This window comes from Lepidochelys kempii, chromosome 15 (assembly GCF_965140265.1).
Source record: "Lepidochelys kempii isolate rLepKem1 chromosome 15, rLepKem1.hap2, whole genome shotgun sequence".
In the NCBI taxonomy this organism is placed as follows: Eukaryota; Metazoa; Chordata; order Testudines; family Cheloniidae; genus Lepidochelys; species Lepidochelys kempii.
Genome location: NC_133270.1, coordinates 26,730,504 through 26,747,974, shown reverse-complemented (window position 1 = coordinate 26,747,974; position 17,471 = coordinate 26,730,504). Strand labels below are relative to the sequence as shown.

At 46.6% G+C, this 17,471-nt stretch overlaps 1 long non-coding RNA gene across 1 annotated transcript; it reads left to right on the top strand.

Moving 5' to 3' along the window:
- Window positions 1-30: 30 nt before the first annotated feature.
- On the top strand, window positions 31-15,484 carry LOC140898716 (uncharacterized). Its single transcript, XR_012155072.1, has 3 exons — window positions 31-585; window positions 10,168-10,280; window positions 14,545-15,484. It is a non-coding gene; the product is annotated as an uncharacterized lncRNA (long non-coding RNA).
- The last annotated feature ends 1,987 nt before the right edge of the window (window positions 15,485-17,471 follow it).

The following is a 17,471-nucleotide window of genomic DNA, read 5'->3' as shown; positions in this document are numbered from 1 at the left end:
CGCTCCCCGCCGCCGCCGCGTCCAGGGCAACGGTAGCCCGGAGCGCGGGCGCCGCCAACCCGCGCGGCCCCGCCCGCGCGGGGTCTCTGCAGGCGCGTGGCAGCCGAAACCCCTGTGCACGCACGTTGCCCCCAGGGCTGCTGGAACAGTTTGTGGAGTGGGGGGTGCTGGGAGCCCCCGAACCAAACTGTAAAGCCTGTCCAGGAGGGGCACCTCTACGAGCCAGGGGGTGCAGCAGGCCCCCACGTCCAGCACCTGTGATTGCAACCGCAGCACCTCCCTGCACTTGGCGGTGGCAACGGATCTGCCCACGGCGCAGGCCGCACGCGCCTGCCCAGGCGCTCTCGTCACACGGCATCTGCCCCCACAGGGTCTCTGCACCCACATTGCCACCGCACCGCAGCTGAGCGTACAACAGCCCGCGTTGGTGCCCTGTGCGTGTGTTCCCGCACTTGCTCGGCCGTTTTATTCCTCGCCGCGCAGTGACCAGCTGTATATGCTCTCGCCTCCAGTGGAATTGTTTATTGCAGTATCTACAGTGCATGCAGTGAACTATCCAGTGAAGGAATCAAAGGCCTTTTGAAGGTTGGTTGGTTGCTTCTTTATGAAGTGATTGAAAACGCCGCAGCAATTATTGAGTATGAGATCCAGAGAGCTTGAGGGAGCAGGACTTCACAAAGGGCTCGAAGCTGTGGAGTAGGTTAAATGATGGGCCACAAACTGATTAACCAGTAAATACAAATGTGAAAATATATGGGGTGGGGAGAATACATTCCCTGACAGAGAAGTTATCGGACAACTGGATCCAGGTTTGAGATCGATTAGGAGGAGATTTGCTCTGGCTTTTCCCTTGCAATTAAATCAAGGTTTATAGGACTGTAGTAAAATACTGCAGAGCAAAACGACACAGTATTGATGATGTCAGCTTGTGGCATCCATTCCCCCTTCTTGCCCCCCCCGCCCCCACTCCCTGCTACTGTAATGTGACCAGTGGTGTTTCTGTACTTGTGGAGACAGGGTGGTTGGCTGTGGGGAGTATAACATGTACTGCTTGTAGCTTTAAAAACACATGTGCTCAAGTAGCAGTAGTGGCCGAGCCAGGTTTTGCAACCTGGGGGCAATGGGTAGTGGGACGGAGAATGAGCCTGCCCCACACTCACCCGGCAGTAGCAGCTCCTGTGGGGCTGGGACTGACTCTCCACGCTGGGCATTGTGACCTGCGGCATGGGGTCACAGTGCCATTCGGATTTGGACTGGCCACCGTTCCATCATGATGGAGGGCATTGTAACATAGTGCACAGGGTCCCCATGCACCACATTGTAATGGCCAGAGTAGGAGCCAGGCCCCCGGGACAGGAGCTGTAGCAGTCAGGTGAGAGCAGGGCGAATTTGCTCCCCAGCCCAGCATGAATATTCGTGTTGTACACCTCTTTTTGTCAGTTGCATAGTATACTTGAAAAAGTGCCACCCACACACCTAAAGGCTGCTGGGGGAGAGACGATAGCCCCTCTGGCCCCTTATTAGCTCCACCACAGTCCAGCAGCTGTCCAACCCCTCTGCTTTTCAGCCTGGAATGCGTGGCGTCACAAGGCGCCAGCAAAGAACCCAGCTACACAGTCAAATGTGAGGATGAGTTGGGCCACTTGGGATTATTTTCGATTATCAAATATTTCTACTGCACAGCAAATCATGCTAGACAATTTATAGTACAACTAGAAAGACTTGGGCTTCTTTCCGGAAGTTCTTGGTCTAATTAATAGTAAAATGAATACTCTAGATTGTGAGCTTCAAAAATTCCCCTCTTTAGGGATCTTTCAAACAAGCTTTTAATTGTCCATAAAACGCCAGTGGATCAGTTTTCAATTACTCTACTGTACATAGGGGCTACACAGGGGAACATTGTACCTCCCAGTTAGGCAGCTCTCCAGGACAGATGCTGATCTGTCATCTTATCAGCATGACACAGCATTGCTTATTGCAGATAGCTATGGAAGGATGTGCAAAGGGAGCCGCATACACACAAGATAGTGGTTTGGGGTGGAAGAACCATACCAATAGCTTATCCCCAGTTGAGTGTAATGTAGTGAATCCTGCTATTCATCTCTGAGAAGCTGAAACACCAAAGAGCATCAGTAGCACGGAGAGATTTTCTGGATCAGAGCCAGTTATTTATTATCTGTTTTACCAGAGCTCATCAGGGCCCTACTCATAGACCAGGACTCCACTCTGCGAGGTGCCGTACAAACATCAAACAAAAAAATGATTCCTGCCCCAAAGAGGTTACAAGTTAAGTACAAGACAATAGACAACAGATGATACAGTGCAGTCAGATGGGGGAGTGCAAGGAAACATCGAGACACCATTGGTCAGCATAATAAGCAGGGGTCTCAGCACACCAGCAGCCTAATCATTGTCAAATTTTCGGTTGGCATCACAGCAAAGGAGAGTTTTGAGGAGGGGTGGGGTTGAAGGAGGATGAAGAGGCAACTTTACAGATGTTTGCAGGGAGCTCCACCTAAGTGCTTGTTTGAAACGTTAACAAGAGTGTGGTGGAGGTTGGCTTCAGGGGCTGATCAGAGGCAGGAGTCGACAGCTTGCTCATGAATGAGAGGTGATGGGTAGGGTGGAGATAGGCCGGGTAGGGCCTTGGAAGTGAAGCCGAGCAGCAGAAGAGGTATGTTTTGATGGTACATTGTGAAATGAAAGACGTGCAGGATACCCACAGACTGGATGGAAAATAATTAAACAGCCTGAGCACACAACACCTTTACTCGCTATCCCATCTTCCCAGATCAGACCTGCCCTGCTGAATTACAGGCACTCTTCTACTTCCCCGTCTCAGACCTGCCTGCAGCACTGGGAGCTCTCTTGCTTTCCCGTCTCAAAAAGAGAGGGGCTGGTCCAATGATTAGGGAACTAGCCAGGGCATGGGAGACCAAGGTTCAATTCCTTTGTTTGTGACCTTGGGCAAATCGGTTAGGCCCAGATCGTCAAAGGTGTTTAGATTTCCAACTTCCATTGATTTCAATGGCCTTAGCTTCTCTGTAACTCAGTTCCCCACCAGCAAAACAGGGTGTTGGGAGCAATGCCCTGCTTCACATGGGTGTTGGGAGGTTATGTATGTTACAGAGTGTGAGGGTCTCAAGAGGGGGTCCATAGAAGTACCTTAGATAGCTCTCCTTGCTGTGTTCTGCAGCCTGGGTCAGATGGGCTCACATGATGGGTGCCCACAGGCCACTGGTTGGTCCAACTCAGCTCTTAATCTGGCAAAGTGGAACAGCTGCACCCAAAAAGTTTGTGAGCCTCCGTCCTAAAGCATTAATTTGACAGCTTGAAAAATAACAGCACCCTAAGAGTTAAAGCCTAGTAAGTTACATTTGCGTAGCACAAGATGAAAAGAGTTACAGCCCTTCACTTACGGGTCCCTGTCAGCTTTGATTGACTCTTTCAGGACAAGGACTTGCTCTGATGGTCGCAATGCTGGGAAAGCCTTGATGTCCATAGTCTCTCTTAGAAGAAATAACTGCCTTCCTCAAAACACACAATGGCTATGAAGTCTTTCAAAATGTTCACTGCAAGACTTTCATGCCATCCTGAGGCTCAGATATTCCTGTCTTTGTCTTCTTTGTGTTAATCCCAACAAATGGGATCCCCTTTATGAGTCCTCTCCCTCCAAAGTCCTCTGTCCAATGCCATAGCCTTTATTATACCACGTCTTCCTTTATGACATCCCACCCCTTCTTCTTGGGTCAGCCTCTCTTTTTCCTTCATCCTTAATCTGTAGAACTCTCTCACCTACATAGTTGTCAGCACTGCATTGTACTTAACCAAACCATCTGAGCTTGCATTCCCTCATTTTTTCTTGTATTAGTATTACTTCTGAGCAGGTCTCTAACTCACACATTCCTCACATGGTTTTTCTTGCATATAGACCTTATCCATCTCAACATTCACTTTTCTGTGGAACAGTTCATTTGCTTATGTTCCTTCTTTGTTGCCCAACAATCAGTGCCACACATTAAAACTGTATGGGGCCACTGTTGTATAGACTTTCTCTTTTCATCTTTATGATATCTCCCTGTCACATACTACGCCACTTAACTCTGTCAATTTGAGCCAGGTATCTATTATCCTAGTTCTTATTTTCATCCTCCATTTCCCCATTTTCCAGGGTTCTGGAACCTAGATACTTTAAATGTCATGTTTTTGGTATTTTCTGCCCATCTAGTTTCAAGAATAATTCTTCAATGTTCATATTATTTAAAATACAGACCATATACCTGACCCCAAGTCTGGCAATCAGCTGGACCCTGACCATGTGAGCAAGAGTCACCATCTAGGCATCTAAGGAAGAAGATTTTATGTCCGTGGCCACTGTCCTGACTCAAGTTGAGACCCGTCTCTGATGGGGTAAAAAACAAACAAACCAAAACAACAAAAACCCCAGAATTCAGCTGGCCAGTTGTACATTGGGGGAGAAATTCCTTCCTGACTCTGGAGTAATTTCATCACCTTACACCAGGGTAACAGAGAGACTATTTTCCTATTCTACTTTGCGTCCCTTTTCTTTAGAAATTTCCTGTCTCGAGGCCATTTCTTCAGTTCTCCTTTTCTGGATCTGTGTGGCCACATACTCAGAAACCGTCCTTTTGGAGATTTAATCTCATTGAGCGGGGTATTTCCCAAGGAGCTCTGGTGTTTCTCTTTCCCCCTCATAAGTAGGTCAGGCCTTCAGTTTTGGGTCACATTTTCTGATTTGGGGAAAATGGAAAGACTTGATCAAGCTGACACTAAAGAAAAAGTTCTTGCCTTTCACCGTCTTTCACCTCAGTTCTTCTTAGACTGGTTATCTCACATCTGTGCTCTAATCTGTCATTTCCTTTTAAGGTTCTGTCCCTCACTGATTCATTTTCTTTTAGTTCCTGCATATCACTTCATATTTTCTTGCTTAACTCCAGGAGTTCAAAGAAATTCGCTGCCTTTTATTGTTTTCTCACTAGCAGTTTTCTAATGCCTTTTTCTTGTTGCATTGTCCGTACATTTTAAAACCATCCGATGACTAGGCAGATCATTCCCTACTTCATCTACAGATCACAAGGCAAAAAGCAGCAATGTCACAGCAGAGTTCTTCCACACACATACACATCCCCCCCGAGCACTTTTGGACAGTAGGAAACGACTCGTCTAGTGCAGTAGAATGAAAATTCCATCTAATTTCCATGCAGCACCAATGCGTTTGGTTAGAGTGACGCAGTTCTGATAAAAGCTGTCCTAACTATGACTCAAATTCTGGTTCCTACATCCAGCCTGAACACATGGGTTTGTTGGGAGACAATTCTGCAGCAGTCAGTCTGGAATCCCCCACCCCAGGCCACTCCAAAGAGGCCCTTGCATCCTTTCCAGTAAACTTTTTTCTTTAAGATCATCTTGATCAAGACTTTCCAGCAGGTAGTGGGAAGATGCAGCTGGGGCACTCTATGTGGCTGTGAAACCACTGGCCCTGCCCACATCATGGCCCTGTCCCTGGTGGGCCCCCCCATCCATGCTAGTGAAAAGAAAGGACTGCCTTCCCCCATTGCCTGCCCCCAAACATCAAAATTACCCCAATCCTGCTCTCTTCAGGCCCTCCCCTCTCCATCCACTGGGAGAGATTTGCCCCTGTTGCTGTATATGAGAACTTCCTAGGTCCAACCTTGTTTCCCAGGCCATCTGGATCAGTCCTTTGAAAACAGACATCAGTGGTATGATCAAGGGGACTATGGGCCTGACCCTGAGGTCCCTTGTGCGAGTGTGACTTTATTTTAGTGGTGGTGCTCAGGGTTTACAGTGAGGTGCAATCTGGATCAGGCCCTGTATGTGCCACCTTGACACTATGCAGTGAGACTCCACCTTCTCTAGCTATGGCAAAGCTTTCCCCTCTGTGTAGAGATTAATGTTGCATCAAAATAGGTCATAGAAATGAGCTGTGAATGTACAAAATGAACAAACAGAGAAGCCAAGATCACAATCAGTGGCTGGCAGTTCAACCCCTTTAATACAGTGCATTCACAGGCCTGTGAATTTTTGGTGACATTAATGTTCAGTGAGACATAAAGAGGGTAACCAGCTAGCTGGAAATCCTGTTGCATCCCTCATCATACCTGGTCTGCAAACTGGGATACAGGGTTTTGCAATGAAACTAGTTCAGCTTGTAACCCACATGCTTTATACTGCAGTAATTTGGTTTTTAAATTGCAGGGAGAGAAGCAGCACTGGGCCGTCTTTAGGCTTTATGGTGCCCTAGGCGAGATTATTAAACTGGTGCCCCTATGCCTGACTTGCTCTTAGGAACCCAAACATAAGCTTACAGTATTGGAAAACTTGCCACAGGCACTTTATGAGAAACAGTTTAACTTAATTAAGCACACTGTAATGCTGATGGACTAGCACTAAAGAAGTAGCGCTATAAAAAAATTCTGATTTATTGACAGAATGATGCAAATAATATAATTTTTAAAATTTGTCAACATTTTATTAGAAATTTCTATGAAGAGGTATTGAAACAAGGATTTGTTTTTAATTAAAAGCGATCTTTCTGGCTTTTTTGGCTGCAAAATCAGTAATAATGTCATTGTATGACAAAGACAAAGTGATGTCTTGTCCGATTGCAAGAATAGCAAGACCAGTCAATCGCTCCTGACTCATTGGAGAACGGAGATAGTTTTTAATGAGCTTTAGTTTTGAGAAACTCCGTTCTCCTGATGCTACTGTTACAGGAATTGTCAGTAGTCTATGAGTGGCAATGTACACATTAGGATATATGTCATCAAGTTTGCTGGTATGAATAAACTGTACAATGTCCGTCACCGATTTTGCATGTGGTAACATTGATGACAATGTACTCAATTCTTTGTACAGTCCATTTAAATCAAAACTATCACCGTGCTTCAGGAGGCTCTCTAGGTTCTTGCACTTTGTCATTTGCTGCTCTTGTTTTCCTATTTAGTTGAATTTAGTTATGTCAACACTTATCTTACTAAACAACACACGAGGCTTTTTAGTGAAATACAAAGAAAAAGGATTCAAAGAAGCACAGGTTACAGCAAGAGAGCTTACACCAGCACTCGGTGCAGAACCAAAATTTCCATGTTCAAACGTGACACAAGTTTCAAGGAAAAAACGGCAAGCAGAATATGAAGGCGCAGATGAGCCCACAGATGAAATCTGAGGTTGAATTTTTTAATGAATTTAGTTATGTCATACAAAATTCCAAACTGTTCATGGTGTGCTCGTAAGGTATTAAACCTTTCATCAATGGCAGATATTGCTTTATCGATCACAACATTAAAAATAATTGTCAACAACTGAATTTTCTGTTTTAAATATTGAAATTGGATTCAGGATTGTTAGCAAGCATTTTTGGCAAACAAAGTTGTTAAATGACAATCTAAATGGCAACACAGTCCTGCTTTCATGCTTGGCTCACCCTCCAGCCTGCTGGTCCAACAGCTGCAGTAGAGGAGGAGATAGGTGGAAAACTGCAGGACCCCAAAATCCACCTCTTGGGGTGCAGAGTGGCGGCAACAGCAGCAGCAAACCCTCAGGTCCGATCACAGGCCAATGGGTACCACTGCCAGCCCAACGGACCCCCTCCCCTTCCCAGAGACCCCAGCAGCCAATCCCCTCCCTCAGACTGTGCTGCATTCGGCTCTTTCTAGGACCCAGCCCTGCTCTTACATGCGCCACTGCTTCCTGTCCATCCAGGATCCCGGCAGAGTGGTGCCCCAGACATACTGGTGCCCTACGTGGCTGCCTAATCTGCCTATGGCTAAGGATGGCCCTGAGCAGCAGAGAGGAGACATAGATTTTTGTTGGCATATACTGTGTCTCTGCTTAACTGCAGAGTACAGGGCAGGCTGGCTCAGCAGGAAGAGCCCAAAAAACACTGGGAACGTTGGATATAGCAGCAAACGGCCATTCTAGGTAGCTGTCTCTGAAGCTGGATAGGAGCTCAAGCCCTGGCCGGTCAGATGCTGTAATCACCACCTGTAAAAACAGCCCCATGGACTCAGTGGCTGGATCGAGAGATATGTCTGCAGTGGGGGCTGGGTCCCAATCTCTGTCCAACGCTGGACACAGGTCCGGGGTATTCCAGCTTTACTAACTGGGGCAGGGGTGTTGGAACAATTTTTATAGTGGGGGTTCTAAGAGCCATTGAACCAAACTGTAAAACCCTGTATATAATGGAAACCACTTCAAGCCAGGGGTGCTGCAGCACCCCCACACCCCTAGTTCTAGCACCTATGAACCGGGGAAGCTCTCCACTGAGATAATGCTAGGCCGACTGCTGTGTATTTTATGGAGTCAGAGGGAAGGCTGGCAGGGGTGTATTTGTCACCCTGAGGGCCTACGAAAACTTTGGAACTTACATTTTGCTATTAGGTAACTGCTTCAACCTGGGGGTCTGGCTCAGCTAGAGAGATGAGGGTTTGTACATTCTTACCTGACTGAGCTAGGCTTACAGGGAAAATATAGTGCCCTGTACGAGGCTCATGGAAATCCAGGGAGTGGCTATTTTAGTCGCTGATCCCAACAGCTGGGGCACTTTGGACACAGGATACAGATTTCTGTTTCACCAGCCACTGAATGAACTATTAACCCAAGAGCTGGAATACTGCTAGCTATAGAGACTCCCACCTGCTTGTTTTCTGACAGGGTTCTGAAGGCTTTTGAAAGGATTGAGGTGTGCCATTCTCCCCGAACGCTGAGGATTCCCAGTGACACATACTGTACATTAGAGACACTCTGTAAACACTGGGAAATCCTTGCTGAAAGAAGATCAGAGGGGAATGTGTGCTGCGCTGAAGTATAGACATGTAAACGTATCTTGAAACCTTGCATTTAAATTGGATTCTTGGTCAGCTGAAAGGCAAGCCAGTTGGTGGAAGTCACTGGCTCAGCACCTGAAACCAGTGTTTGTTGAAGTGCTAAGCCAGCTTTTGATGGCAGTAGCTTTTTCTGCATATGTAGAAAGAATATTTTCTTCATTTAGGTTCGTTCAACTAACTCAGTATCATTCAAAGTTGAGAAACCAACTGGCAGTTGAAAAAGCAGGAAAGCTTGTTTTCCTCTTCCAAACTATAAACAAAACAAGGCATGAGAGGATGCGATCTGCCAGCGCTAAACTCTCGAAGGACATGGTAACAAGAAGCAAATCAATTACTATGGATAATACTTCCTTTAGTTAATTAGTTACTTATTTAGTTTTAATGCAAAGCACGTTGTGATAAACATACTCCCATCCCTTACATATATAGTATAATTAAAGGTAGTTTTATGTAACTAATAAAACAATTTTAAAATGCTGCTTTTGTGCATTTGAATTAAATTCCCATTTCCATCCACTTGCAGTTTGACACAATCATTAATAAAAACATACTAATCATCTAGTAAATAAGAAATGCCTCATTCACCATTTTCTAATATAAAACTACAAATCTGAATAAGAGCTATATAATTGCTTAAACAAATGTGTAACGATATAATGTATGCTCCCATCCTGCTTAGCAAAAAGTACCAAATTATACCAGCCTGAGAGAGGCAATGTGACCTAGTGGCTACAGCAATAGACACTTGTGGCCTAGTTCCAGTCTAGCCACTGGCCTGTTAGCAGTCATTTCCTGTCTCTGTGCCTCAGATTTCCCATCTGGAAAATGGGGATAATGGTAGTTACTTCCGTTGTAAAGCTATTTGAGATCTACTGATGAAAAGAGATAGATAGATAGATATTCTTTTAGGCAAATAACTGAAAGTACAAACCAGATTAAAATCAAAGTTTCCTGTTTGCTTGCACTAAATGTCGCAGATTAGTAGCATTTAAATACAACTCTGCAGGCCATGGCAGAGACACACAAGCCAAAAATTTACTAGAAAACTGAAGGCAATCAGCTTCTGGTCTGTTCAACTGCTCCTCTCTGCGTGCCATGAACCTCCAGACAGGTGCGTTTTCACTTTACCTTACCATGGTTTGCCATTCATGTTATGTGCTGACCAAGTTTAAATTGATAGCAGGTTGGAGTAATTGTGCCTTAGCAGGCTTAGCAAAGAATGGAAAACCAAAGATTGTGTGAAAGAAATAGTAAGAGGTTTTAGCCTGTATTCATTGTATTTTTTCCCCTTTGTACACAGAAATCAATGGATTTATAATTTTCCACTTCTGTTTACTGGCCCCTTCATTCTCAAAGCCGCTGACAGTGTTCTCTGAATTAGAAGACAAGGCTACCGCACTGTTTAAATCCTATGTAAGTTCACTACAGTTCTTATTTATTGTCTATTTTTCCTTTCAATCTGTGCAGAAAACAATTATAAAAAATTGTAAAGACAATTAGAAACAGTCATCTCAAAAGAAAAGAGAACGGGCTTTTTGTGTTCCAGTAAACAATGGAGACACTGTAATTATTATATTTTTTTAATGTTAACTAGAGTTTTATGGTATTGTCACTTTCCAAGGCAGTAAAGCCTGCAAAGTCTAGAAAGGAAATGACAGGCTTTTCAAATTTCGCTTCCAGTAGGTTCACTGCGTGGAAAGTTTTGTGCTTAAGGAAAGCCTCTGAATTTAGGACTTTCAGTAAAATACTTTTAAAGTTCAAAATTTGGTACTATAATGTGTATATTATAGGTAGAGCTGGTAGAATAGGAGCAAAGGGACAGGAGATGAAGACGGTGGGGTAGATAGGAGAGCGGGACAGGGACCTGGGAGGTGCAGGCAGGAGCAGAAGGGCATAGAAATGGGATGGGTAGAAGTGTCTCTAATGATGAGAGACACTGCCCTCCAGAACCTGGAGTTGAACCCAGGAGTGCAGCATCTCTACATTCCTCTGCTTTCAGTAAGTAACTGTGAAACCTGTGGAACCCGCTCTAATTGCTGATCAGAGCACAACAGCTTCCTACAGCTACCTGTTACTGTTAGCTCAAGCATAGGGGGCCATACTGCAGCTGAAAAGGTTGGATCCTTGCTGATGACATAAGTTGAAGGTCGATATCATTCCATAGGACAGAAATTCTGTTATTTTAGTTTGTTGTTCTTTTAAAGAGGAAGTTAGAGCTTAAAAAAAATTAGAAGAACATAAGGTTGTAAAGTCCAGTGCTCAAAAGCGCCAGAATTAAGGCTGCCTATGCAATCTTCATTTGGCCCCTTTGTGCGGATGTCTGATACAGGCTTTAATCACAATTACATATTATATTATTCCCACAGGAACCCCTGCCTCATCCAGAGGCTGGATAGTTATTCTGTATTTATTTTTAGCCTCCTCACTCAGTGTGTGGCCCCCTCACTTATTTGTCTCACACTCTAACTTGCACTGAACACAGAATTTTTAATTTCCTCCTGAGTGTTTCTACAGGGCTCTTACTGGAATACCTGAGCTATTCACAAACATTTGTTTATTTTCACAACACATGTGAGAGGAGGGGTTATCATCATCACCTCATTTTACTGCTGGGGAACAGACGCACAGAATTTAAGGCCAGAATTATTGAGTGTCCACTAACTATGGGTGCCCAACTTGAGACATGTAGGGCCTAATTTTTCAGACTGCTTAACATTACATAGCACTTGATTTTCAATGCACAGCTCTCATCGACTTTAGTAACAGCTGTGAGCACTCAGCACGGCTGCAGCTCTGGCCCAAGGTGTCTCATGTTAGGCACCTAGAAAATGAGAACCACCCAATTAGTGACCATCTGTGAAATTTAAGTTACTTTCTTCGCATCACATAGCAAGGCAGGGCAGGGATAGAATCCAATTTCCACGGAGGGGCATTCAACTGCCTTCCTGCCTTGTTCACCACACACCTTCCAACTTCGGCAACAAATGAGGCAGGGGTCCTGCAGACAACAGCTTTATTCATTGCATAACCGTGATTCAGCCCCACAGCTGGTCCAGCCTGAGTCTTGTGGAAAAAACAACATGTGATCATGTAATTAAAGACTATGTCAGAATGCATATGCACAAAGGGGTTAGACCTACTGCTGCCTTTTTTGGCTTCTTAAAAACTGTGCCAAGTCCCTAGTGAGTCAAAGAACACTTCTTCTTGGGGGCTAGTTTATTAAAACACATCGCAGTTCAAATGTCAGCTTAAACCCAAACAAATTCCTCCACCGTCGCTCCAGCCCTTGGCCAAACTCGATAGTTCTTTCCCAACCCCCAGCTTCTGCTGGCTACCCTTTCCCCAGACTCTTCCTTTTAATGCTTCTGCTCTTGTCTCTCACTGCAGGAAGCTCCAGCCAGGCCCCACCTGGCTGAAGCAGAGAGCTCTTCCCCCAGTCCTTGCTGATGCTGGGCACCCTAGTCTAGATCCCTTGGGGTGGTGGTGGTATGTCCTCAGTTACTCTTGTATCAGCTCATCAGACCCCTGCAAACAGAGGAGCTCTGCTGGGCCTTTGCCAGGCTTCTCTGGACAGACCTCCCCAGGTCTTTCACCTGTCTTCTTGTAAGGAGCCTGGGCCCCCAGGCTACCATCACATGCTGCCTGATCACCTGGGGGGTGGTCAGTGAGCCCTCAGAGCTGATAGTGCTTGCAAGAGCTCTGCTTTATTCTGGGACGGGTTCCACCTGGCTGTACTTCCCAGCCCCCTGCCCAGCCCCTGTCTGGGAAGCTTAGGCCTTAAAGGCACAGTCCCCCGTACCACAGCTTCCCTTCCAAAGCAGGGCACGTACAGGTAACCAACCTACGACCTAAAATTGCGCACACCGTTCAGTTAGTCTGAGGCAGCCGGCGTGGTCCCGTTGCTCGGACCTGTGGGGCTCCCCTGGAACAGCAGCATCACCGCTGTCAGGACGCAGCAAGTCCACCGGCCCGGTCGTTCCAGGGGCTGGGGCTTCACTGTCTCAACCTGCTAGAACTACCTCACTTCTGAGTGAGTGCTTGACTCTGCAAGCTTTTAACGGGCCCCCTCTCCCACTCCCAGCTCCTTGTGTGGCCAGTCCCACTTTCTGCCCCACACCCTAGGGTCCTGGTCTGATCTCAGCCTTCCCTCCCCTCTCCCTGCCCCCCACCGGTTCCTTGTCCCAGTTCCCCTCCCCTACAGCTCCTTCCTCAATCTGTCTTCCCCACCACCACTGGCTCCCAGTCCCAGTCTCTCCCCTGCACGTTGCCTGAGCTCAATCTCCCTGCCCCCTCCACTCTGTTTCCCTGTGCCGGTTGGCCCCACAGCTCCCAGTCTCCTTCCCCAATCTTCCCCCCGCTACCCTGGCTCCCTGCCTGTGCCTCTTTCCCCCACGCCTTAGTCCCGCGGTTCTCAAACTGTGGATTGCAACCCCCTTTGAATGGGGTCACCAGGGCTGGCTTAGACTTGCTGGGGCACAGGGCTGAAGCCTGAGCCCCACTGCCCAGGGCCGAAGCCAAGCCTGAGGGCTTCAGCCATGGGCAGTGGGCTCAGGTTGCTGGCCCCTTCCTAGGGCTGAAGACTTTGAGCTTCATCTTGGGCCTCCCTGCCCAGAGAGGTGAGGCTCGGGCTTTGCCCCCCCCCCCCTCAGGGTAGTGGGGCTTAGGCAGGCTCAGGCTTCCTGGGGTCGTGAAGTAATGTTTGTTGTCAGAAGGGGTCACAGTGCAATGAAGTTTGACGTCCCCTGGCCTCGTCACAATCGCTTTGTCCAGATAGTTCCCCTCCCCCTCTCCAGGCTCCTTGGGCCAAACTGCCCCTTCCATGTCAGTCAGTACAGCTCGTTCCCTCCCCGCATTTGTGTCAAACAGCCTCCTCCTTCACGTTACCTGGGCACAAGCAGCGAGAGCACTGAGCGGACCCAAGAGCCGGTCGTCTTGCTCTTTAGTGCCGGTGCCTGGCACCAGTGCAGTCAGGAGGAGCTGCTGCACGGAAAGGCCTGCTCAGCACGCTCAGTTGCCCAAGCAGTAAGGATACAGGCACTCTGCAGTCACCATGAAGGAGCTGTGCGGGGCAGGAGGGTGTTCGTTACAGATGAAATCTTTGGAGAATGAAGCGGGCAAGCTCTACCAAGGCTATGGAGTATGTGCAAATTGAGATTTTATTTCCTCAAAGGCTCCTACCTTGGCCAAATTTGGGTGCTTTATTCCCTCCCCATGGGAACAGCAAAAGGCCCATCTCTGATCCAAAATTCAATTCCTCGCTCCAAAGCATGAAGGCCCTAGAGCTTTCCAGTGAAAGACTTGGTTGGTTTTTTTTTTTAAGGGCAAAAGAAACTATTTTTCCTGACTTTCATTTTTGGAAATGGCTGAATACTTTTTGCTAAAAACCCTGCACTACTCAGCCTGAGGGTGACTGCCACATTCATTGTTTGGGCTGAAATTTCCCATGCAGGCTAAGTTATAAGCTACTAAAACCAGGGTCATATGATAGAAAGTGTTGGGCAATCTTAACTATCTATCAGAGGCAGTGCAGCGAGAAATGACCATAATAGGTATTTAGTAAAAGGACTATAACTCTTAATATAATTAAGCATGTGTGAAACTTTATGCAAAGTAGAAAACTACCAGGGAATAACTTAAAATGATAAATGATCATTTTCCTCTCTTTCTCCCCATTTAGAACACATGTCGGCCTTTTACACAGATAATTATCACTCTGACTAACTCATCAACCAACATGATGATGGAAAAAATACCAAACTGCTTGAAATTTGATCAAAAAGTGCTTGCCCCATATTGCAACGCCTCCTACATTTTCCACTCTGTTTTAGACTCTGTTTCATCAAAAAACAAAACTCTCTATTCATTGTGTAATGATTTTGGCTTCAAGACCTCAATTGTTGCTAATGTAGCCCAGCTGAAGATCCTGCTAAATAACGTCTTATGCTACCTTCCACAACGACCTAAAGATATTGAACAAAATGAGCCCACCTCTAACATTGAGAAGCAAATTTATTTCTGGCGGGTTTTCCAACACTATGAACAATGTATGAAGCAAATGAATGGGGTCAAGGCCGAAGCAAATGTAGCAGTGTGAAAATATTTAAGTTTCTGACATTGTGGGCTTCTGTTAAATACAATTGATCATTATTTATGTGATGGTTGGTACTAGGGACACAATGGTTAGTTTACCTATTGGATTAGGTTTCTGAATTACATGATCTTTTAAAAACTAAAATATTTAAAGCATGAATGTTTTAAATTGTCATTATATTTATTGGAAGGCTATTTAGTCCGTATTTATTTGTGCTAGTGTATCAATATTGTGTCTAGGGCCCATGAGGAGCTCAATCATGCACTCCTTAGCCAGGCAAGACAGTGGGTCTTGCTGTGGGGGAGTCAATAGGAGTTTGAGAAAAGCACACAGAATTGGGTCCTGGTAAATTGAACTTGTATTAGGTTGCATCCCAGCTGCATTTGAGCTCTCCCTCTGTCTCAGAGGGGCTGTGAATGGCCCCATAATAACTCACACTAACTCAAATTCTGCTAACATGTTTTGGGAGCAAACACCCTGTATGATGTCAAGAAAACAAATAAAAGGACCACCGAGTGAGTGGGGAACCTGTGGAGGTGTGCTCGTCTTTCTGATTTCCTGGTAGTACAGCTGTGCTCAAGCTGCTGTGAAGTTTCATTTTTCACAGGAATTGTGGGAGTCCTACAAGTAGTTGGAATTCAATATTTTATGAAAGGAGCTGGGCTGTCTGGGCCTGACTGGGGACAAGGTATCAGATGTTCAAAGGCTTAGGGGTAAGAAGCGCTGGCAGGGTCTGAGTGGAAAGGAGTGGAGGGATGAAATGGGTGCTCATAGGAGTTGTGTGTGTGCCAGAGTTGTCTGCCTGTGTATGTAATCATCCATGTAGGAAGACCTTGGGGAAAAATTACAACATGCCCATTTGTACCATCTGGGTGCATCCCAAAGGCCGCACAATTGCTCCACGGAAGTGAGCGAGGCCATGGGCTCCTGTGGCAAACACTCATCAATGATGACAAATATTGTTCATCTGGGTGCTATGGGCAACCTGCCAGGCATGGGTGGGATGTGCTTCTGCCTGCTCTCCCTCAGACCCCTCATATCCAACTCATGGCCCCTGGTCCACATAGAGGCTCTCTCGGGGCATAGCTCTGTGAGGAAAATGGTGGTGGCCGTACGTGTGCATCAGCTTCCCTCTTTTCTGCCAGACCTCTTGGCTGACACTCCATTGCTGGGATTGAGGAGGGGAGGGCATAAAATGGAGGGTGACCCTGATTGAGTGGGGCAGGGAAGAGGCAGCCAGGGGAGCGGAACACCATTTCCCCAGCCACACCTGCTGTCCTGTGGAGATTTAGCCTGGGACATAGTCTTTAGTGGGGAATCCCTCTTTCAGTGGCTACTGGGGGCTCAAGCAGAGAACCTCTAGACAGATGGCTTGGGCTCAAGACGCTTTGTGGGGCAACCCAGCAGCTCCTTCTGTGGGGGGCAGGCCCCTAACCAACCAACATGGGAGAAATCTCAGAGTTTTGCTTCCCCTTAGCCTCCTCCCATGGGTTTTACCAAGGGAAGGGGTAATCTGGGCTCCTGCACCAGGGCTCCGGTGATGGCTAATTAGCTGAAGCTCAGCCCTGACAGGACGGAAGTACTGCCTGTAAGTTGGGGGAAGCAACCAGAAGTATTGGCAGTGATTATGGCTGTGGCCAACTGTAACTGGGAGGTGGCCACTCAGAGAGGGACCCTCCCTCCTGGAATTCGCCTCCCCTTTTGGCTTGACTGACCACAAGGCTGCTGACCTTCAGGGTACACTGCAAAGGTTGCTGGTAGTCCAGTGGAGGAGATGCAGATGGGTTCACAGGGGGTTAACCTTTCAGAAGGTAGCACTGGGCTGTGTGACTCAGGCAGCATCTCATCTTTTATGGGTTTCTCTTTGTGATATCTGGGCTGGCTTTGTCACACAAGCTCCAAGTGCAGAGAGAGACATTTTAAACATCTTTCCGGATGGCTGCAGGGCCCTTTTCCAGTGTCAGTGCCTGGGTGTCTATGTGCGCGCAAGATTATTCACCACACACATCTTCCATTAACATCTCTGTGCCTAGGAGAGTGCTTTTGGAGGTGAGGGAATAAGAGAAAGGGCATCAAAGAGGTTACACACCTGGGTGAAGGAGTCTGCACTCAGACCACTGCTCACACTCCTCCAAAAAAACAGTGAAAGAGAAAAATAACCAGTACATAATTCTAGAGCCTTAGGTCTGCACCAGTCCCACAGGACTCAAGCTCCTAGTGCTGTATATGGTACAGCCAGCTTAGGCTCAAGCATTTCTCCTGGCTTAGAGAAACACTAGGGCTCTTGAGTTACCAGCCTGAGAACTGAAAAGCAGGTTAAGAGGCAAACAGAGAATTATTGGAATGGTTTTCTGGCTGGGTTTCTCGCACAATGTTGTGAATGGGGAGAAAACAAAAAAACAGTCAGAGCCTGATCCTGTTGACGTCAATGGGAGCAGGTTCAGACACTTAATATATCAGGAAAATTACGCCATGAAAAATGTAAAGCATTAGCTTAGAACCTCTAGGTCAGT